General features: G+C 41.4%; 1 pseudogene; it reads left to right on the top strand.

Annotated features, from left to right (window-relative positions):
* Positions 1 to 8,285: 8,285 nt before the first annotated feature.
* Positions 8,286 to 9,151, top strand: LOC122111705 (annotated as a pseudogene).
* The last annotated feature ends 16,018 nt before the right edge of the window (positions 9,152 to 25,169 follow it).

Below are 25,169 nucleotides of genomic sequence, written 5' to 3'. Positions count from 1 at the left end.
GGGGGGGAGGGGAAAGTAGATGTGAAGATCCTGTATCTCCCTGTGTCTGTAACCAGTCTCTTGGTGGAGTCTTTAGTTTGCTTGTGGTGTTTGGTTTGCCTGTTGCTTGATTGGTTTCTTAAGTCAATTTGTTGGAGCAGGCAGAAAAATGATCAGGATTTTGTGATCCTCCTCCCAGTATAGTTCAATGAGAGGGAGATCTGCTTTGAGTTTCACAAAAGAGGGAGATGGCTGTTTCCTCTAATTTGAAGATGCTGTGATGAGGCTATGTTCTGGGTAGAATTGAGGCCTTTCAGCAAATTGCAGCTTTTCCCTGAGGGGTAACTTCTGAGACACTCACAGAGCCCAGCCTAGAGCCATTCTCAGGGTTTATGTTTACTGAATTTCACTTGATTGTCTAGGCTGCTGTAGGGAGGGGCAGCCTCTGGCTCTGTTTACCCAGTGAAGAAAGTCACTCCCCTCAGGGCAGAGCTTTGTCTGCCTGGGCTGGGTGACTTTTCCCAGGGAGGAGCTGAGCCTGGCAGGTCAGGTCAGGTGCCTGAAACCTCCTAAATGACTCTTTTGATTTTTTTCCAAGGCCTGAGTTGGAGCTTGCTGCTCAGCTGGGCCTTTTCAATATCAAATATGGAGGTCTCCGGGGGTGAGGATGGTAAGGGTGGCCTTCCCTCCTCTGTTCCCTAAGAAGGAGTGAGTATGTCAGGATTCTACTCACGCTGGAGTCTTGGTTCCTGGGTTGTCTCTGGTCTGTGATAAGCAGGATGAAGTATCTGCTACTTATCAGTTCTTTCTGGTTTTAAGTAGAATCCGGTCACCTGCTGTGTCTGGCACCATTGTCCCAGACTCTGTGTTGTTCTTTTGGCGGCTAGGCTGCTGCCGTTGCCGCCACCACCACAGCTGCAGCTAATGGCAAGTGCTCAGATCTGTCTCCTTGCCTGGATTTTCCCTCTCTGGCCAAACTGTACTGTGATGGCACACTTGGTCATTCTCTGACCTAGGACTCTTCAGTGGAACACTACAACTATTTTCTATGTGAGAGCTTGTTTAGCCTCTAGCTTCTCCTCCTCCATCCTCCCCTAAAGTAATCTGTTGTTGCTTTTTAAAAAACTGGTGACAGTTTCTCATGCCTGTAATCATAACAACTCAGGTGGCTGAGATCTGATAATCGAGGATTAATAACAGCCTGGGTAAGAAGGTCTGTGAGACTATTATCTCATTAACTGGTTACCAAGAAACTAAAAGGGCCCTGTGGGCCAAACTAGTAGAGTGATAGCCTTGAGCACAAGAGAATAGGGATTTCAATCTGGCCCTCAGTTCAAGCTTCTCATATTAAAAATTGTTAAAAACAATTTGCCATCATTTGTAATTTCAGCATCCTCAACTAGTGGTTTATTAAAAGCCAATTTGCATCTCATTTTGCACGTATTTGGGTGGGGGAACTAAACTTAGATAACATTTAAAAGAAAATAAATGAGCACAAGGGTACAGGTGGCTCACGCCTGTAATCCTACCTTCTCAGGAGGCTGAGAAATGAGGATGTTGGTTCAAAGCCAGTCTTGGGCAGAAAAGTTCCCATGAGACTGCTATTTCCAATTAACCACTAAAAAACAAGAAATGGCACTATGGTTTAATCTTGTATGGCAGAGTGCTAAACTTGAGCAAAGAAGCTCTGGGACAGCACCCATGCCCTGTATTCAAGCCTATGTCTGAAGGAAAAAATAAAGATTTCAGGGCTGGGAAGGTGGCTAAGTGGTAGAGTGCTTGCCTTGCATGTATGAACCTTTGGGTTCGATTTCTCAGCACCACATAAGCAGAAAAGCCAGAAGTGGCACTGTGGTTCAAATGGTAAAGTGATATCCTTGAGGTGAAGAGCTGAGGGACAGTGCCCAGGCCCAGAGTTCAGGACTCATCATGGACAAAAAACAAACAAACAAAAGAGTTCAAACAAACGATGTGCACAATAGACTATACACTAAAGATGAAAGGTTAAATTAATACATTAATAATTAAAATGATGAACATTGTTCCAATTTTGTAGGTGGTGAATGTAGCAGAAAAAGTGATAAGATATAATGATTCATTTCTAACAACTCCTCCATTTTTCAAACTCATTTACTACTTTTAAACTAAAGAGGCACGTAAGTATCACTTTACAGAAAAACAAAACTGTACATGTATTTTAGCCTGAATTCCACATTTTATAATTTGCCTTTTAGTGAACAATCTATCTTTTCATATAAAATACTTGTGATACCTTTAATACTTCACATCCTTCCAGTATTTGGTTATATCAAAATTCCTCCCTTCCTTCTTTTCTTCCATCCATTCCTTCATATTCTTTCCTCCTTTCAATCTTAGCAATTAAACTCAGGGCTTCATGAATTTTAGGTAGGTGCTCTACAAAGTGAGCCATACACCTGCTCTTTTCGCTTTAGTCACTTTTGTTTTTGTTGGTCATGTGGTTTGAACTCTGCACCTGTACACTGTCCCTGCACTCTTCAGCTCAAGGCGAGTGCTCTACTGTTTCAGCCACAGTGCCACTTCTAGTTTTCTAGTGGATTATTGAGATAGGAGTCTCACACACTTTCCTGCCTAGAGTTGCTTTGAACTGGGATCTTCAGATCTCAGCCTCCTGAGTAGCTAAGATTACAGGCATGAGCCACCTGTGCTCAGCGCTGCTGTAGCCATTTTTATTACAGGGTTTTCTGTATATGACCATGCCAGCATGGATCAAAATCCCTCGATGACAGGGAGGGTTGTGTGTAGCAAGTCAGACACAGTGGGGAAACAACTTTCTCTGCCCATCACAGGGAGAATTTTGGAGGGTTGCATTAGAAATTTCCAGAAGTGGGTTGTGAGGAGAATTCTGCTTCCAGGAGTCTCTTCCCACTTCCCAGCATTCTAGTCCTGCCACAAAGGGTCTATGGTAGAAGGCTCAGGATGGAGAGGGCAGACTCTCATTTTCCTTGTCACCAATCTGCCCACAGCATCAATTGTTCCATCTTAACTATTTCGAAGGAGTTCTACCTTGATGATTTTTATGAGCACAAGAAACTTGACATCCTGAAAAAACTTACACAGTATGACAAGCTCAACATGCCCTCTTCAGACTTGCTGTTCTGCTTACATATTCTTCTGGACCAGCTGGAGCAATGCATGACCCGTGAGACCAAGGAAAAGAGTAAATAGTCCTTGTTTAGATGCCTTAGAGCTTTTGAGTAGGGATGGAACCTTGGTCTCAAGGGATGGGCCTGCTTTGCCAAGAGCCCTTTGTACTACCCAGCTTGGCAAAATGTTCTTTTATGGATGTTCTATGCTGGGTAATGTCTGTTCCCTTTTTAAAAGAACTTGGACATAACCACTCATTAGAAACACCCTACCTTCTCATCAGTGTTCAGCCCAAACTCAAGTTCTACAGCTTCTCCTACTAAATCCTCATAGAAGTTTAGCCACACTTTAACTTCTAGAGTCTACTCTAAGACTCCTGTACCTATTTACATTCTTCTGTTTGTGTCACTGTAGAGAACTTCCTGCTGAACTCCAGATAAAGAACCCATCAGTGATGTCGCCTATGGTGACTGATGGAGATTGGAAGCCAAAACTGGACTCCAGAAAGCATGTGAACATAGAGGCTTTTTTCAATGTGTAGAAAGGCCCAACTAGGTTTAGAGTCCTGTGGATATCCCACTGGTTCTGAACTCCACATGTGATATAGGTGTACCTGCACATACCACCAAGGAAGAAGATGATCCAGAATGTCTTCCATTGATGTTCACAATTCACCTAGATCACATCCAAACCAGTAAAAAATGTTTTGGTCCTGGAGTGCAGGGTAAATATGTGCTAATGGAAAATGACCCCAGTCTATGTTCAAGAAAACCAATAAGTTAGGTTCAAAGTCTAGATTCAGTTGAGGAAAGGGAATCTGTCCTCACAGAATATCCAGACCAATCTGTCCTTCTGCTGGGGATCCAAATTCCAATTGAGAAATAAGATCTGTCCCTCCCTAGACTCGGGAATAAAATACTGCCTTTAATGAGGAAGTAGATCCTTTTGAGGACTCTGAGGCAGAATTTGTGTCTGAAGCCAACTTAGAAGACAATCCAGATTTAGAGATTGCTTTCCCCCTTCTTTAGAAAATCGTTATATTTCTTTTTGGTCCTGATTGTTGTAAAATGATCATGCTAGTTATTTTTCTAACGTTATTAAAATGTCAGTATTTATGTTATATTATACAATTCATGAGCCTTAAATGTGTTTTTTTTTCAACCTACAATGTAAAGCACCATGCACATGTGTTCTGTGTGTGGGAAAACAGAGTGACAGTGGGATGATCAAGAGAGCCTACTGGATATAAAGGGAATGGTTAAATGCACAGGGAGTTGCAAGGAAGCCAGGCCATGCCTGCATGGGGTGATAAGGTGGCTACAAAAGATCTAGGACATACCAGATCAGATGACCTAGAAAGCTGTTCTGTCAATTGGGACAAATGCTACAATACTTATAGTGGTATGTGGGACTTTCCTCCAACAGTGAGTTCAATTCTATATACATATTCATTGTGCTTTGGGAAATAGTGAAGAAAAATTTGGCTCCATTAACATAAAAATTCTACTTAGGGCTGAATATATTTGACAAAATAGATAAGAAATATCGACACTGGAAAGTATAAGCCATCATCAATAGAAGAAAGAAGGCTTATATAGAGCGACAAACACAAAATCAAGAAGCAATTAAGTCAGTTATATGGAAATACATGTTATATTCATTACATTTTATACAGTATATTATATGATATATAAGATCAAATATGATTTTTCATACTACAAGGGCTTTTAACTTTTTCAATCTTAAGTATTTTTTTCACATAATATTAGTGCAAAATATTATTGGGGAAAGTGGTAATATAACTTTGATTATAATTATATGAATATATATTTTTGTGTTTCTAGATATAACACTGATTATAAATAGATGGATAAATATAAACATATATTTGTATATCTGTCTATGAGGTGAATATAATGAAACAGGCTACACGATGTATTAAAAGGCAGTTATGAGTTAGTATATGAGACTCAGGCCTGTAATCCTAGTGATGTGGGAAGCTGGGTTCTGAGTTTTAGTTTCTCTTACCCCCATGCCACTAGATTTTCAGAGAAGACCTGGTCCCTCGAGTGTAGCCAAGCGACACGTATGCAGTAGGATCACACTCTGTGACCCCAGAGGAAAGTCAGTAGAAATCAGGACAAGCCTCTTATGCTATGACAGTCTACTCAGTTCCTGTGACAAGATGGCCATCTGTAGAACATCAGATGGAAAGTTGGCATTCCCTCCCAAAATGTTTTTGACTATCCTGAATTAAACCTTATTTCCCTTCCCAAGCTGCGAACACATAGAAATATGCCAAGGGCTCAAGAGAGATGGACAAAGACTTACAAATACATAAAATTATATACTTTTTTGGGGGTCCGGTTGTCAGCTTGAACTCTGGGCCTGGGTGCTATCCATCAACTCTTCAGCTCAAGGCTAGCGCTCTACCACTTGAGCCACAGGGCCACTTCCAGCTTATTTTCTTTTTGCTTATGTGGTTCTGAGGAATCGAACTCAGAGCCTCATGCATGCAAGGCAAGCACTCTACCACTAAGCCACCTTCCTAGCCCCAAAATTATATACTTTGTTTCAGTAATTCAATGACAAATCATCAAAGGCATATCTTGAATTTTCTTTTTTTAATGGAAATGGGAATATACACTGAGTGCATTAGGGAGTAGGTGATAGTTAGGATGCTGAGTTGTGGAATGGACTCCTGGGCATGGGAGACACTTGCCTTGGAGAACTTGTGTGGAGATGCATCTCTGCACACAGTTTCACAAAACAATGCCCATAACTTGTATGATGTCATAGCCATCTTTCCATAGCAGCAAATAGGTGTCAGGCACTGATCTTGCTCTGAGGTGGACTCAGCAACACAGAAAGGCACAAAGAATGAGAGGGAATGACTGCTAGCCACCAGACATCAGCTTCAAGTGCTGTCTTGACCAGAAGCTAAGATAAATTGAGCTGGAGAAGGCTGATCCCTATGCAAGGCTCCTGAGCACTAAGGACCAGGCACTATTATAGGTGTTGGAGAAACAAGTGAATGTGGCTCTCTCCTCATCAATTTCATGCTGAAAAGAAAACCAGAAATCATAATGATAATTTTTATAAATCAGAGACATGACATTGGTAGTTTTGTGGCAACAACTTCACAGCGGTTATGTGAGGAGATATTCCTGAGGAGGAGATAGTTAACCTGAGAGCCATCATCCATGCAATTAACTAGAAGCAGGTACTCCAGGCAGTAAGAGCAGCAAGTACATCCCTCATTGATGGGAAAGATGTAACTTGCTTCAGAAAAGGAAAACATGACTGATGTGCTTGCTTGTGAAGTAAGAATAAAAAGGTACAATGAAGAAAAGAAGATCAGACCTGAATATCTGAATAAATTATATAGATATTGGATGCTGCGAGTTACAAGAAGAAAAATTCTGATGTTATTCTAAATCTGACATAACCCACTGGAACCAAAATGCTCACATAGTACCTAGACACATCTGATTCACCTAGAGAACACTTTTAAAATGTGATTCTAGCCAGGTTCTGGTGGCTCACAACTGGAATGCGAGCTACTCGGGAGGCTGATACCTGAGGATCACGTTTGAAGCAAGCCCAAAGAGGAAATTTGGAAAGACTCATCTCCAATTAACCACCAAAATTATGGACTTGAAGCTGTGGTTCAACTGGTAGAGCACTAGCCTTGAGAAAAAATTAAAGGACAGCACCCAGGCTCTAGGTTCAAATCCCTGGACTTCACAAAACAAAAAGTCAACAAATAAAATTTGGTGCTCAGTCGATCATCACTTAGCATTCTACTTCAATGTATTTAGTATGAGCCTAGGAAGTTACATCTTTAGCAAATGCTCTCCCCTCATATTCTGCTTCATTACCAGTATTCAAACCCCTGGCATTACCTAAGTCTCCTCCCAGTTAGCATAGCAGTCTACCACTGGGAATTAATAGATATATTTTTATTAATCATAATCTATCCACACACATCAAATGAGTAGTAGCCACATTCTACTATTCTGAATGTTTTTTCTCCCCCTTTGAGTTAATAAACCTTACCATTAAAAACTATAGAATACTTATTAAATTAAGTCAACAGTCATCATTCTTCCACCCAATCTTGTAACCTAATTTATGTGTTTTTTTTTTCTTTGATGTTGGTGCCCTGTATCTTGTATGTACATTTCTCTAGCTTTGGGAGGTGAAGGGAAAAAACCAAATGCTTAACTAGGGATACAGTTTGACCCATTTTAACAATGAGATCAAGACACTATGTTCAAAAACGAACTTTACAATTTAGGCAGGGAGTGGGAAGGAGGGATGGAAAGGAGTAGTTGTGGAGGTGGAAGGGTAGGGATGGTAGGGGAAAAACAAAGGAGGAAGTATCAATGCTTGAGAGGAAATGAACTCATTACCTACCTTATGTAACTGCAATCCCTTTGTACATTATTTTTACAAAAAAAAAACGTATTAAAAAAGATGAAAAGACCCAGAAATAAAACTACATACTTACAATCATCTGATATTCGACAAAAGAGTGAAAGATGTAATGTGGAAAAAACATAGCCTTGCTGGGTGACTGTGACTCATGCCTTTAATCTAGCTAATCAGAAGGCTGAGATCTGAGAATGGTTGTTGAAAGCCAGCAGGGCCAGGGAAGTCGATGAGATTCTTAGCTCCAATAAACCACAAGAAAATGGGAAGTGGAACTGTGGTTCAAGTACTAGCCTGGAGATGAAATGCTGAGGGGTAGCTCCGAGGCCGAGAGTTCAAGCCCCACGACCGACACACACAGACACAGACACAGACACACAGACACACAGACACACAGACACACACACACACACACACACACACACACACACACACACACACCACACATACACAGACATCATAGCCTCTTCAACTATTGGTGTTGGGAAAACTGGACATCAATAGGCAGAAAACTGGAAGTGGATCTCTGCTTGCACTAACATCAACTCAAAATGGATCAACTACATTAAAATCAGCCAAACTACTATAAGACAGAAAAAGGATGACATTAGAACTTATAGGTACTGAGGTGGAAGCTGGGCAGCTGCACGCCGAGCACTGGTAGTTGCGCTCCAGATCCTGCAATCTCACACTGCGTGCCTTGACCCAGTAACTGCTTACTCCAGTTGGTCCCTGCAATGGGCGCCATGCTTCCGGCGGCGCCCGGCGCTCAGGGCAGCTCTACTCACCGCCCTGGCCCTGCTCCTCAGGCCACCGGTGACGAGGGTCCCATCTTGCAATGCGAGCACTGTGATGGGATCGCGCTGGCCCAGTGCGAGCCTCTGCCTGCAGTGCCTGCGTGTGCCGAGCTGGTGCGCGAGCCAGGCTGTGGCAGCTGCCTTACATGTGCTCTGCGGGAGGGCCAGCCGTGAGGTGTCTACTCAGAACTCTGCAGCTAGGGGCTCAGCTGCCAGCTGCCACCAACCGAGCCACGCCCACTGCAGGCGCTGCTGGATGGCCGCGTGTTCTGCGCCAATGCCAGCGTCCTGTCCGGCTGAGCGCCTACCTGCTGCTGGCGCCCTCTGCCTCAGGAAATGCTAGTGAGTCAGAGGAGGACCTAGGCACGGGGAGCTTGGAGAGCCATGCCCCTCCCAGCACACATAGGGTGCCTGACTCCAAGTTCCATTCCATTCACGCGAAGCTGAACACCATCACGAAAGGTCACGCAAAGGACAGCCAGCAATACAAAGTCGACTATGAGTCCCAGAGCACGGACACCCAGACCTTCTCCTCGGAGTCCAAACTGGAGATAGAATATGGTCCCTTCCTTAGAGAGATGAAAGACACCCTGAATCACCTGAAGTTCCCCAATGTGCTGAGTCCCAGGGCTGTGCACATCCCCAACTGCGACAAGAAAGGATTTTATAAGAAGAAGCAGTGTCGCCCCTCCAAAGGCAGAAAGCGGGGCTTCTGTTGGTGCGTGGACAAGTATGGTCAGCCCCTCCCAGGCTTCGACAGCAAGGGCACGGACGACTTGCACTGCCTCGGCATGCATAGCCAGTAAACCCCACTGCATCAGTAAAATTGGAGCTCCAATACGCCTTACTTTACACAAAAGACTGCCACGGACAGAACAGTACCTGCCTACAGCCTCCACTTACATTACTTTTTGTGATGACCTGGTTTTTTGTGTGTTTTTTTAAGAAAACCAAAGTTTAGACAGAGATTTTAGAAATGTCTATTGTTCCTTTAAATGGTAAACTTGAGGATCTTTCCACTTTTCAGTAGTCAGAAAAGAAAATTAATTTCTCTGTTGCTTTCTGTAAAAATAACTGATACTCCTGCCCAAAGCAGAGGACTTGATCCCCTTCTAGAAACCTCTCCACATCTGCCCATTGGAACAGCTGACCTTCTGCCTCCCTCACTTCAGTGGCTATTGTAGAAGACACCTCCTCGTTGCCCTCCGCACTGCTCAGGCCTCATGGAGAACAGGAAGGTCAGAAACTCAAATCACCTGGACATCTCTACCATACACGAGACCCCTGGGCCTCCTGATACTATCTTTGATTCCAAGCCATGGACCCCTGGGCCGCAAAGCTTCTTCATTATCTGCAAGTGACTTGATCTGCTTGGAAAATACTGGAGAGATTGAGGTGGAATATAACTGACCAAGAAAGTTCTATAAAACTGACCCACAAAAGTTCTAGCACATTCTGGGAAACTTGTAAATGCAGATCTTCCTGACCTCCCTCCATTAGGCAGCTTTTTAAGGATGGAGCCCAGTGGAAGGCCCAGGGTGGTCTTGGCTGTGGTCCAGCAGGGCATGGGGGAGGCTGGGAGTGTACCCCACACCTCACAGGCCTCACCAGTAATGGAGTAATCGCTCTGGAGACAACAACAACAACAACAAAATGTTTTCTAATTTAACTCCTAGTTTGGGGTTGAGGATAATAAACGGTTTAAAGGCAAAAGTTTATTTTCACCCCTCATCTTTATTCTTGACCTAACAAAACAATGGTGTTTAATGTTATCTAAACAGGAAAGATGAACAGCTTGTTGAGAGAGCCTCATAGGGCACTGGGAACATGTAGAGAATACCTTATGTTTGTTGAACTTGAAGTCCAACTCATACTTTATAATTCACACATATATGCAGAGAGAGAGAGATATGTTCTCAATGGTTAACATTGTATACAGCATAGCCCAACTATAATAGGATTCATACTAGATAATCCTAGATAGTGTTAATTACTAGAAGGTATAACTATGGCTGTGATCAGGAGAGGACACTCAGTCCAGGCTGGGCTTTTCTCTCCCCAAGGCCAAACCCATGGCAGTGTTGGGTGTGTGGCGATTGTCCTGCCCTACACAGCAGAGAGCTCTCCTTAAGAACAAAAAGAGGTCTCAAGACAGTCTGCCTACCTATTACGAGCTTTCCTTTATTTTTTAAATTTTTTGGGGGGGAAAGTATTTTTGAAAAATTTTGTCTTGCGATGTATTTATAAAAGTAAATAAAGTTTTACCATCAAAATAATAATTAAAAAAATACTTATAGGTACTGGCAGGAACTTCCTGAATAGAATCCCAGGGGCATAACAGATAGGAAAGAAACCCAACAAATGGGACTACATCAAAGGAAAAAACCTACACAGGCTAGAGACATAGCCACTAAACTAAAAAGACAGCCAACAAATTGGGAAAAGATATTTACCTGCAATACATCAGACAAAGGGCTAATTTTCAATGTATACATGGATCTCAAGAAACTACCACTCCCAAAACTAATAAACGAATCACCAAATGGGCAGAGGAGCTAAGGAGAGACTTCTCATAAGAAGAGGTAAGAATGGCAAAGAAACATATCAGGAAAGGTTCATCATCCCTGGCCATAAAGAAAATATAAATCAAAGTAATTCTGAGATACCATCTTATCCAAATATCTTGAATTAGACAACAAATGTTGGTGGGGAAGTGGAGAAATTAGAAAATGGCAAGGACATTTGCACAACCATGTTCCTTGCTGCTCAATTCACAGTGACAAGAAATGTACACAACCCAGATGCCCCACAATAAATGAATGGAACCAATAATTATGCCATCTATATACAATGAAATTTTACAGAGCCATTAGAAAGGATAAAATAATGTCATTTGCAGGGAAATGGATGACACTAGAATAAATCATGTTAAGAAAGTTTAGCCAACATCAAATTGACAAATGGTACCTGTTCCCCTGATACATGGAAGAGAGGTTTAAAACACCATGGGATATGATATACTGTACAGGATTCTAGACATCATTTACAGTAAGAACAGAAGAGGAAGCATTTGGCGAAAATCACAAAGTTATAATACCCAAGCACCTTTTCTACATAATACTATATATATATATATATATGTATATATATATATATATTGAATTGCAATGATAAGGAAACAAAGGAACTTTTCTTAATTTGTCTTTTCATTTTCTAATGAGTCTGTATTCTTCACCTAATAAACAGGGAAGATGGGGGAAGGGCACAAAATTAGTGGGAAGTGGGTAAAAAAATGCAGCAGCAGAGCCCTCTGGCTCTACTGGACATTGTTGAAAGTGAACCATGCAAGTTGAGGGTCAAGATGGGAGGGAGGGTATGGAAGAGAATGTGGGAACAGATGAGATTATGTAAAAGGAAGGAAATGTACTAGTTACCTGACATACAGAAAGGTAACCCAGCTCTATATAGCCGCTAAAACATTTTTTTTTTTGAAGAAGAGTGTTCCCAAATGAGAACATATGAGAATAAGAAAATACAGAGCAGATAATTCTTTTTTATGTCCTTGGTACCTGATAGTTTCATTCAATAGCTATTGTCCTACCAACTGAGTCATACCTCTAAACCCAAAAGTCCTTACAATATTCAAATTTTTCATTGATTTCTTCATATTTTCTATTTACTTTTTCGTGTGTGTGTGTGTGTGTGTGTGTGTGTGTGTAAGAAATGGAGTGTGATCACAGGATCTAGGTGCTATCCCTGAGCTTCTTTTTTGCTCAAGAGTACACTCTACCACTTGAGACAAAGCTTCACTTCTGGATTTTCTTGAACAGTTTATGGGAGATAAAAGATTCACAGGGACGTTTTTGCACCACTAGATTCAAATCATCATCTTCAGGTCTCAGCCGCTGGAGTAGGTAGTATTATAGGCATGAGTCAAGGCTTCTGGCTTATGAATTGTTGTCCCTTTTTTAAAAAGATGGTGCCAGTGGCTCATGCCTGTAATCGTAGCACCACAGGAAGCTGAGATCTGATAATTGAGGTTTAAAGACAACCTGGGTAAGAAAGTCTATGAGACTATTATCTCATAAACTGGTTAGCAAGAAACCAGAAGGGGCACTGGCTCAAACTGGTAGAGTGATAGCCTTGAGCACAAAAAAACAAGGACAGCCCCCAGGCCCTGAGTTGAAGCCCCACATATAAAAATATGTAAAAAAAATTGCAATCACTTGTAATCTCAACATCTTCAATTGGTGGTGTATTTAAAGTTAATTTGCATCTCACTTCGTATGTATTTGAGGGGGAACTAAACATATAACATTTTTTTAAAAAAAAATGAGCAGCTGGGTTCAGGTGGCTCATGCCTGTAATCCTACCTTTTCAGGAGGCTGAGAAATGAATATGGTGGTTTAAAGACAACCTGGGCAGAAAAGTTCCCATGAGACTGCTATTTCCAATTAACCACTAAGTGGTTTAAACTGGTATGGTAGAGTACTAGCATTGAGCAAAGGAGTTCTGGGACAATATCCATGCCCTGTGTTCAAGTCCCATGTCTGAAGGACAAATAGAAATCAGGTCTGGGAAGTTGGCTCAGTGCTAGAGTGTTTGCCTTGCATGTGGAACCTTTGGGTTCAATTCCTCTGTACCACATAAGCAGAAAAATCCAGAAGTGGCACTGTTGCTCAAGTGGTAGAGTGCAAGCCTTGAGGTGAAGAGCTACGGGACAGTGTCCAGGCCAGAGTTTAAGATCCATGATGGATAAAAAGCAAACAAACAAAAATAATTCAAACATTTAAATGATGTGCACAATAGACTATACACTAAAGATGAAAGATTAAATTAATGAATTAATAATTAAAGTGACCAACATTGTTTCGATTTTGTAAGTGGTGAATATAGCAGAAAAAGTGATAAGAAATAATGATTCATTTCTAACCACTCATATTGTTTTAAACTCATTTACTACTTTTAAACTAAAGGGGCACATAAGTATCATTTTACAAAAAAAACCCAAAAATTTGTACATGTATTTCAGCCTGAATTCCACATTTTATAATTTTCCTTTTAGTAAATAATCAGTATCTTTTCATATAAAATACCTGTAATCCCTTTATTTAATACTTATCATTCTAGTATTTGATTATATCATAATTCCTCCCTTACTTCTTTTCTTCACATCCTTTCCTCCTTTCTATACTAGCAGTTAAATTAAGGGCTTCATGCACTTAAGGTAGGTCCTCTAAAAGGTGAGCCACATGCCTGCTCTTTTTGCTTTAGTCACTTTTTTTTTTTTTTGGTCATGTGGCTTGAACTCTGGGCCTGGAGACCGTCCTTGCACTCTTCAGCTCAAGGCAAGTGCTCTACTGTTTGAGCCACAGTGCCACTTCTGATTTTCTGGTGGTTTAATGGAAATAATAGTCTCACAGATTTTCCTGCCTAGACTGGCTTTGAACTGTGATCTTCAGATCTCACGTCCTGAGCAGCTAAGATTACAGGCATGAGCCCCCGGCACCCAGCTCTGCTTTATACTTATTTTTTTTGGGGGGGGGGCTGAACTCTGGTCCTGGCCACTGTCCCTCAGCCCTTCAGCTCAAGGCTAGCATTCTACCACTTGAGCCACAGTTCCACTTCCGGCATTTTTTTATTCTGCTTATGTGGTGCTGAGGAATGGAACACAGGGCCTCATGCATGCAAGGCAAGCGCTCTACCACTGAGCCACCTTCCCAGCCCTGCTTTATCCATTTTTATGGCAGGGTTTTCTGTTTATGACCAGGCCAGCATGGTCCACAATCCTTCTTTCTACCTTTTCTGAGTAGATGAAATATAAAGCACAATGCATTGTGTTCAGATATTGATTGAGATCCAATATTGTGAATGTTTCCCTGGGCTAGCCTCAAATCATAATCCTCTCTGTATCAGTCAAGACTTAATAGCTGGCATTACAACTATGAGCTACCATGTGTGGCTCAAATTTCTGACAACTAGAACATATGAACAAAGTTTTAATAATTTTAAATGTTGAATTTGAGGAAAATGAGTGCTTTTATTTGCCTAGTTTCAAATTTCACCAAAAAACACAAATATTAACTTTTGATTTCCTAGATTAAATAAGCAGATAAACTTTAAAAAGCAATTAACTATTTAAAGAAAATAGCTAGGACTGGAAAGGTGGCTCAGTGGTAGAGCGCTTGCCTTGCATGCCTGAGGCCCTGGGTTCAATTCCTCAGCACCACACAAGCAAAAAGAAAAAAGCCAGAAGTGGCACTGTGGCTCAAGTGGCAGAGGGCTAGCCTTGAGCTGAAGGACTGAGGGACAGCGCCCAGGCCCAGAGTTCAGGCCTTACTATTGGACACCCCCCCCCCAAAAAAAAAGCTAAATAGTAATCATCCTTACCACTGTAACTTTGGACTTAACACCTTGTCAAACATTGTTTACATCATAGTTGGTTTTTATGGGCAGTATATTCCATAAACAGATCATGCCACCCCCAATGTCGATGGTCAAACAGCCTATATGCACAGGAGTGAAAGCCAGGCTGTAGGCCATCACACGATCCATGCTCTTATATCTGACTTGCTTTGGAAACAGGATTATTCTTCTATTCTACTTTCTACAAAGTTGCATGATTAGCAAGCATGATTTAGAATGAGAATGGCCTCATACTCCATGTTCCACGTAGGAGTCTTGCTTTCTGTATATCACTCCCATAAATCTACATACTGGACTTGGATTTAGTGTTTCAATGTTGTCTTATTTGTAGTCTTCTATATTGTATTGAACCCTTATACTTAAACTCAGAACTTCTTTCTTCTATTATTGCTATTGTTTCCCTTACTGTTAGCACATGTAAACTTGGGAAATAATGAACAGCACGTACACTCACAAAACGAATGTTCTGAGAAGTTTATTCCCATTTAAAATTTGCCTTAATTTACAGAGAACTTACAAAGTTTGAACTCAATGTACTCATGTATAATGTATTTATAAGCAATATAAATTTCATATTTTCTCTTTAATAAGTTGTCTCTGAAACACGTGTTACCTCAGGTCCAAAGGTGTCCTAGTGTTATTTCAGTGAAGCCCGAAAACATTCATTATACCTCAAGCAGCACCATCGATTGTTACTGGAAGTAACTGTTACTGGATGAGGAAACTGACCCCAGGAGAGCAGTGGAACATAGAGGAATAACAAAGTTCAAATTATCTTGTGCTTTCCTTTTTACTGTACAAGAAAAGTATCCCAAGCCTTGAAGGAAACTCTATCCCTGGCTTTTCCGAGTGTGTTCTTTACTCATATAAAATTTTTCTGTAAACTTCTAGTTTTGAGAGTATTACAAAAGGAAATAATGTACCATTTGAAGGCCAGCATAGAACAAAATGAAATAACATTGTTTTAAAAGTGTTCTCCTGCAAAGGAACAAAGACATGAAGGTTTTAAAGTGTCTTATGGATGGATATTTCACCCCTGAGATGATTCTCTTGATGCAGGAGTCAGTTACCAATTCCTTTGGTCTGGTCCTGAGTTCTTCAGAGCATTAAGGATTCCAAAAAAGCAGGATCCAGTCAATATGACCAGCAAAAGAAGCCTCTTCTCTGATCAGTACAACTTTAAGGAGGGTCCCAAAGAAATATCTGGGCTTTTTGTTTGCTTGTTTGTTTAGTTTGTGCTGGTTCTGGGTCTTGAACCCAGAGGCTGGATCCTGTCCCTGAACAGTTGTCTTTCCTGCCCACCTGCCCCCAAAGCTAGTACTCTACTGCTTGAGCCAAAACTCCACTTCTGGTTTTTTGGTGTTCAATTTGTGATAAGAGTTTGACACACTCTCCTGCCTGGTTTGGTTTGAATTAAGATAGTAAGAAAGCTAAGTGACATCAACTGTGTGGACTTCTCTTTTGAAACAAAAAATATTAGATGAAGTTTATTGTAAAGCTAGTATTTGACAATTTATAAAGGAAGAGAATACGTCTAGCAAAGAAGCCATAATTTAAATAACTCAGCAAAAGGAGGTGCACTGAATCATTTTGAAATTATTTTTTCTGCTTGGGAAGATTATTGATCTTGTCTTTCCTTTTGGGGAAACTTAAGGTAATATTTGCACTTTTTTTTGGTTGTGGGACTTGAACTCTGATCCTGGGCGCACTCCCTCAGCTCTTCAGCTCAAGTCGAGAGCTCTACCGCTTAAGCTATATCACCACTTCTGGGTTTCTGGCAGTTAATTGAAGATAAGGGTCTCATGGACATTCCTGACCAGGCTGGCTTTCAACCACAATCCTCTGGTCTTCTGAATAACTAGGTTTCCAAGCGTGATCCACCAGCACCCAACACATATTTGCGTTTATGTGCACTGAATGACACTATATAATGGAACACAATATATATATGGACACAATATATATTGGACAATATATAATGGACACAAATAATGGAAATTTGAATCGAATGATGGCATTGCAGCTTTTCAGGAAATTTGAGGTAACAATAAATATGTCCTCTTTCCATGTTGTTTCATTAATCATTAACGACTCATGAGCTATGGGACCCTTACATTAGCATTCTCTGCCATCTGTGTAGGTGTATTTAGTATCAGGAAATGTTTATAGAGAAATATAGAAAGACAATTTTTAGAAAGCAAAGAAGATAAGGTATGAAAGAACAGCACAGAAGGAGATACATCTTTTACACAGAAATTAAGAAGTAGCCTAAGAGATTTAGAATGCTAATGGTAATGAGAAATAAGACTAGTTGATAACTATTTGTTCAATAACCAAAAACGGTTCTCTAAAACAAATTCTGGTATATCTTAGTTACTGTCATTTATTCATTAACTCTGGAATTATACCTTCTCTTCTGTCACAACTGTTAATTTGCCTCTGCTGTTTTGGTGCCATAAATGACCAAAAATATTTCCAAATCTCATTTAGACTACCCTTCTCATTGTGATTAGCAGTGACCATTCACAAACCTGGAATCTTTGAATTTGAGAATTAATCTTCACCTGACATCTAAGCACGTTCAAGCCATTAATTGCTGTGACCTAATGAACAAAACTTTTTTTTTTCAACACAATATACTAATATAAGTAACGTACATGAATTAGGGAATACTACTGTCAGGTGTCAGTATGGCAGGAGCAATTATATATTCCAAGTATGGGTTCCTTATTTTGTATTTACTAACTAATTTTTTTTTCCTAGTCAAGGGGCTTAAACTCAGCGCTAGGGAATAATTCCTGAATTTATTTATTATTTTTGCTCAATTCAATCACTCTACCACTTGAGGCACAGCACCACTTCCAGTGTTTTTCTGTTTAAGTGGTACTGAGGAATTGAACTCAGGGTTAAATGCATGCTAGGCAATCACCGTATCACGAAGCCACATTCCCAGAGCCCTAAATGACTTTCTTAAGTTGATATTATATTTTTATTCCATAACTATGTACCATAATATTGGCCTGGTGCTAGAAAATGATGTAGAATAGAATACAATAAAATAAATCCAGTAAGGCTAGATGGACAATGAATAACCCTCACAGTGTAGCAAGGGCACAGAGGGCTTACCTCATGGAGATGTATCAACACGATGAGTGAGACCACTACAGACCCCCAGCCCACCTCCAGAACGAGAATGAGTAGGCCATCTTGTGTTCCAGCCACCTGGGGACATTGGGCCACCTCCTACAGCACCCATTCTACCAGTTCCAGTCCCAGAGAGAGAGAGAGAGAGAGAGAGAGAGAGAGAGAGAGAGAGAGAGAGAGAGAGAGAGAGAGAGAGAGAACCAGAATTACAGTTAAATCCGGTGCCAGTGGCTTAGAACTCTAAGCCTAACTAAACAGGAGGCTGAGATATGAGGATCATGGTTCATAGACAGCCCAGGCAGGAACATCTGTGAGAATCTTATTTCCAAAGAACCACCAGAAAAGTGGAAGGGGCACTGTGGGCTCAAGTGATAGAGTGCTAGCCTTGAGCTGAGGAGCTCGAGAACAGTGCCCAATCCTAGAGTTCAAGACCCACGACTGAAAAGAAGTGGACTTCCCACCACAAGAAGTGGACTGAATAACACCCATTGTCCTAGGGAGCATGGTAGAGAAATCAGGCCGAGCTTCCTGTGAACTTGAGGTCATAAGTAGGTCACCTGGCTTCTCTGTGCCTCAGTTTCCCCAGCTGCAAAACTGAACAAAGTGAAGGATCTCCTTCCACATTGGGATAGGGTAATAATGAAAGAGAGCCATGTTTCAGTTCATAATTCCACACCTGTGGCACGATTAATAACAGGCCCCACCTGAGCCCTTACTGGTATCTTCCGGTCATATGCTCACAGAATTGCCAAAAACTTATCTGAAGGCTGCTCCCTCTCTCCCTAGCCATTCTTCAGAGATCTCTCTATATAAATACCTTGTTTCCTCACAACTGTCCTATGAGGAGACTGAGGTCCAATGTCCAATGGTTGAGGCCCTACCAAGAGCTTCACGTGTGGTCAAGAATCCTCTGCTGTGGACTGAGTTTGGGATAATCCATCTAAACCAACGACTGAGCATGGTGCCACATGTCCCACACATCCCAACTAGAGAGGACCAGGCCTGATGGAGCATATCTTTCACAGCAGGACCGCGATCCAGCCCAGCCTGAGCATATATTTAGTTTCTATCTCAGAAATGCTCAAGACAGAAATGTGGCTCATCAGAGCCGGGGAGAGGAAGCAAGCATGGGGGTCATGGTGCCCCCAGGGGGGATGTTTGACCAGGGTTGCATTGGTGTTGGGGTGGCCACTCACCTGTGCTGCTGAGAGAATCTATTGGCAGCTGCTCCAAATGGGGCAGCAGCTATGGCAGCAGCATTGTGGACACATGAGCCCAGAGCAGATGACTGGGGGCAGAGACCAGGTCGGGGATTTAGGCCTGCTGGCAGCACGCCATTGCCTGAGGTTTGAAACCTGGCACCACATGAAGGGAGGGAAGGGGCCTGGTGGGGGTGGGAGCATCAATTTCCTACTATACTCCAAAGTCACCTCGAGTCTCTTCCTCACCACTCAGTCACCTCTACCTTCCTCAACTACTGGTAGTGGTGTAAACTAACAGAGGGAATCCCAGTGCTACCTGGCAGCATGGAATGTGGGCGTGGCCAGCATTCTTGTATCCCATTGGTCAGAAAGAAACATGAAAGAATCGGGGTGTGGCCAGAATCCTGTGAAGCAAGCAGAATGGGTGAGTGTCAACAGGCCATCATGGGGCAATTTGAGCTGCCAGGATGTTCCCAGGACTTGAGAACGAGCCCAAGGAGTTAACAAAATAAAAACAGATTGACATGGAGATTGCAGTATGCTAATAAATATATATATTTATAGAGTGCCAGAGATATCTATACATAATTCAGTTATTTAGACTATATTCCTACCAATTCCTGAGTATTCATTATGCATCCATGTAAGTAATGTTATTGTTTAAATCCTTAAAATATTAATGAAAGCACAGTCTCCTGAAATTATTGGGTTCTTCTAAGTAATAATATTCTTTTAATGCTTCATCAAAATTAAATAAAATCAACCAGCCTTCTGAAATGATGCTGTTTAATTTTATGGGATCACCATGCACCATGAACTCATTCAACTGTGACATTGAGAAAATTCCAGTGTTATTCCTTTGGATGGGAACCAGTTTCTTAGTATCTCCTGCCATTGGCTGGTGTCAAGAAAGGGGATTCGAAACGAGGGCCTATGATGCCACGTGGGCCTATAGCTTCCCTGATAGTCTGTCAGCCTTCAGCAAAGCAAGGTGAAGTACCCTTTGCAACAGTGTCATTCAGACCCAGAAGGGTCACTGCAAAGGAAGAAAACATAAAAGGCCACATTTTTTCTGTGCATTGATTTCCCTGAAAGACCTGGGGTTCTTGGATCACAGGAGCACCTGTGTGTCCAATGGCTTCACCCCAACCTAGGGTGATCGAAGCTGAGGTGGACTTGCCACGACCTGAGATCAAGCCCCATGCTGAGAAAAAATTAGCTCCCTGGCTTGCAATTCACACAGTTTATTCTTACAGGCTTTGGATTTGAACTCAGGATCTGGGTAAATATGCAGCAATATGGATAAAGGAGAAGATCATCTTACATGAAGATAAAAAAGTCAGTCCTGTTCACTAGTCCTGAATTCAAGACCCAGCTCTGGAAAACATGTTATTTATATATATTGTAAAGATAGGATTTATACTTACCTATAGATGTTCAGTCCATATATGTTTGTTGTGGTTGTTCTTGGTATCTTTTGTTTTATTCATTTATTTATCATTGATTTTACTATGATGAAACCCATTGTGTTTATTATATTAATGACAACCTATCAGAGAACATCTAGATTTGAAAAAATGTTTTCCATGATGCCTGGCCCCCAAGATACTCAGAGAAAAGGAAAAAAAAGTTTCACACGCTCCTTACTCCATGATTCACTTGTTGGTAGTGCTGGGATTTGAACTCAGGGCAGAGAAAAACCAATTGGTCTATCAGTCAAGGTGATCATATGAACCTGTGAGCAAATAAGGAGTGTGGCCAATCCCAGAATCTGACATTGATCCCCAGGGTGGTCGACTATAGTCAGAAATTCATAATTAAAACATAGGATCTATATTGACATACATGTGTGGTCAGCATCTTGTGTTCAGTGCAATTATTCTCCTTATTTTGTCTCTAATTCATGCAGGTATTGTGTACTTTAATAAGCATGGTGACAGGTATAACTGTACTGACAGGGATGACAACCTGTTCCCATGTTTACAGAGTTGCCTATGCATTCTGCATCATATTTGAGACGCAGGAGAGGATAAAAGGTACAACAACTGGCTTCTGACATCAGGATGAATCAGTTGTCAGTGCTGGGATTTTAGCTCAGGTCTGGGTAACTCTGTTGCACTGTGGGAGAAGGGGAAGCTCACCATCTTTAAAGAGTAGAATGTCAGGCCTGGTGCAGGACCTGATTTGAAGCTCCAGCACTGGACAAATTAGCAAGCCCACCTTTTTTAAACATAGGATTTCTCTTTACCTGCAGGTGAGGTATGCATCTTGCATTCAGTGTAGTTATTCTTTCTATTTTGTGTCTTTTTCAAGGTTGTATTGTGTATATTATTGCGTATGAGGTGACAGACATAACTGCTGACATGAATGACAACCTATTCACATGGCTAAGAGTTGCCTATGTAGCATTCTCCATCCTCAATGAGACCCAGGACATTCACAGGACAGGAAAACCTGTGCCACCATAGGCTTCTCACATCAGAATGAATCTTTGGTAGTGCAGGAATTTGAACTCAAAGCCTAGCAGGCCCTATTGGGAAATGGGTAATGGTGAGCACATCAGGCTAAGATCCACTAAGGAACTAGGCCATTCCTGGCACCTGAGATGGAACCCTCATGGGGGCCAATATAGTCATAAATTCATAACTAAATAGAGGATCTATATTTCCAAACATGGGTGGGCGGCATCTTGTGTTTGGTGTAGTCATTCTCTTTGTTTTGTGTCTTATTCATTGAGGTATTGTGTATTTCCTTGAGTACAGGATAACAAATATAACTGTGGTGAACTGGATGATAACCTATTCCCTTGAGTATAGAGTAGCGTATACATTCTCTTCCTAGCTGAGCCCCAGAACTTTCCCAGTACAGGAAAACAGGTGCAACGACTGGCTTCTCACATCAGGGTGAATTTTTGGCAGTGATGGGATTCGAACTTTGGGCCTAGGAGGCCCAACTGCCCAATGGGTCCACGTGATCACACCAGACTGTGAGCCACTAAGGAGCTGGGCCATTCCCAGGAACTGAGATCGAGCCCCAGGGAGGCCAAAATAGTCCTCAATGATCATTGAAACATGGGATGTATGTTCACATCCGTGTGTGGACTGCATCGTGCATTAAGTGTATTCTCTTTATTTTGTATGCTATTCATGGGTGTATTGTGTATTTTCTTGAGTATATGATGACAGGTATAACTGGGCTGACATGGATAACAACTTATTCCCATGGCCACAGGGTGGCCCATGCATTCTCTGACCTAGTTGAGATCCAGGACTTGCACAGGAAAGAAAACAGGTGCAACGATTGACTTCTGACATCAAGATGAATCTTTTGGCAGGGCGGGGAATCTGAACTCGGGACCTAGCAGGACCAAGTGGGGAATGGGGTCATATGAGCACACCAGCCTTTGAGCCACGAAGGAGCTAGGCTCTTCCAAGGAACTGCGATTGAGCCCCGCCCCCGAGAGGACAGCGGGGTGCACAACAGTCATCCATTCATAAGGTGAAGGTAGTATGCAAATAAGTACACATTTGTATAGAGTAGGAGAGATGGTAACCTGTGGTGGAATCCAATCTGTGTGACTACCGATTCTTGGATCTTTCCTGATGCCTCCATTTCATACTGTGATGATTATTGTCATGCTTCATCAACTGTTCTTTACAAATAATCGATACCCCATGAGTCTTGCCTATCATTTCCTACTTGCATCATGCACAAACTTCTCATTCAAGGTTGAGATCGATTACATTCCATGACTCATCCCAGGTCCAGAAATGAATATCTCAGGATCTCCCGCCATTTCCTCTGCATAGGGGGACTGAATTCAAGCCTCAGGCCTGGAAAAGATATTCCTTATATACTTTTTTTTTTTTGGTACACTCGTGCGACTGAACTCTGGGCCTGGGCGCTGTCCCTCAGCTCTTCACCTCAAGGCTAGCACTCTACCACTTGAGCCACGGCTCCACTGCCGGCTTTTTTTTCTGCTTATTTAGTGCTGAGGAATCGAGCCCAGGGCCTCATGCATGCAAGGCAAGCGCTTTACCATTGAGCCACCTTCCCAGCCCTCCTTATGTATATTTTAAAAATAGGATTGATACATGTGTACAGATGTTCAGTCCATATTGTGTTTGGTGTGGCTATTTATTTAATTTCTTATTTCATTCATTTATTTAGAATTTATTTTATTGACTCTGATGACACCTATACCATTTATTACATTGTTTACATCCTGTCACAAAACATCCAGATGTTAGATATGTTCTCCATCATGCCTGGCAGTGCCAGGATCTGAACTTAGTGCCTAGCAGGCCCAATTCATGATTGGGTAAGTTTGATCATGGCAGCCTCCAGTCAATGAAGATGTCAGGTGGTTCCCAGGCTCTGGCCAAAACAGCGATACATGGATAGGCAGACAGAGGTATACAAATAAAAATATATATTAGTAAAGTGTTCCATACCCGTCTATCTATGATGGAATGACACCTACTATGTTCCTTCCAACTCTTAGGTATTTATTATACCGCAATTGAAGGAATATTATTCTTTTCATACTTAATAAACTATTAATTAAGCTCAATCAGCATTCTAGGATTATTGCATCCAATTTTAGCGTAGACCAACGTATAAATTACTCTTTCAATCAATATTCCTATGCATAGGAATGAGTCTCTTTTGATCTCCTGCAATTGATGTCAGGACTGCGATTTGAACGCAGGGCCTATGTTGACAGGTTGGACTATGGCTTCAATAATAGCCCACCAGCCACCAGCAATGGCAGGTCAGGTCCACATTGCAGCTTTGTCATTCAGACCCAGGATGGTCACTGTCCTAAGAAAAAAATCGTAATCCCCCAACTCTCTGCAGCTCACCACTTTTCATGCTTTCCAAATTGTTTTTCTTCCTGAAAGCCCTCTGGGCCCAGGATCACAGGATCGGCTATGAGACCAGAGACTGCACCCCAGCAAAGGGAGATCCAAGCTGAAGTAGAATTTCCACGACCTGTGTTCAAGCCCCATGCTTGGCCAAAAAAACTATATATATATATATATATATATATATATATATATATATATATATATATATATATATAAATTAATTATTTAAATAAATTTAAAAAATAAAGCTCCCTGGTTTGGAATTTCTGCCAGTTTTCTTTTCTAGCCTGGGATTTGAACTCAGAGTCTTGGTAAATCTGTAGCAATGTGAGTGAAGAGTTGCCATTACTTGAGTTCAAACTCCATGCCAACCAAAAATGAAAAACTAAGTCATTTACCTCGGCAGGGGGAGGTAGTTGTGGAGATGGGAGGAAAGGGATGGTAGGGGAAAAACACAGGAGGAGTAAACAATGCTCAATAGGAAATGTACTCATTACCTTGCTCCTGGAACTGTAACCCCTCTGTAGAACATTTTTACAGTAAAAAATATACAAAAAAAGAGAAACAATGTAGTTCTCAGAGAAGCACTTTGAAGGTAAGGGAAGGATGTTTGAATAGCTGTACAAAACTCTATATTGCTTTTTTTAATATTCAGTATGGAACTGAATAAACATAACTGCTTCCATCAAAATAATTAGGGAAACAAAGGAGGAGGCTACAATGCTTGATAAGAAATGTACTCATTATCTTGCCCATGTAATTGTTACTCCTCTGTACGGTATTTTCACAATAATAAAAAAAAAAAAAGTACTCCTTTCCTGACATACGCAACCGTAACCCTTCTGTACATCATCTTTACAATAAGAATAGAAAAAAAGAGCTATTTATTGATGCTATTTGTTTCTTTGTGATTGAGCTCTGATAGACGTGACCATACTATAGCTGGCCTTGTGTTCTAATTGTGACAAGTCCTCTTCTTTTGGAATCAGTAATGCTGAAAACAAAGGCCGTCTTTCTTGCCTCCATGACACTGAATCTTCACCTTATTTATTAAAGGAGGATTAAGTAACATTTAAAAAAAAATAAGTCACTCTCTTAGAACTGGGGCCAGTATTTCTGCCATTGCTAGGTTTTGAGCTCACCGTCGACGTAACTCTTTGCACCATGGGTGAATGCGAAGCTCATTGTCC

The sequence above is a fragment of the Dipodomys spectabilis genome, unplaced genomic scaffold (genome assembly GCF_019054845.1).
Source record: "Dipodomys spectabilis isolate Male_0828 unplaced genomic scaffold, ASM1905484v1 ptg000086l, whole genome shotgun sequence".
Classification (NCBI taxonomy): Eukaryota; Metazoa; Chordata; class Mammalia; order Rodentia; family Heteromyidae; genus Dipodomys; species Dipodomys spectabilis.
The sequence above is the reverse complement of the archived record's forward strand: the minus strand, read 5'-3'. Positions and strand labels throughout refer to the sequence as shown.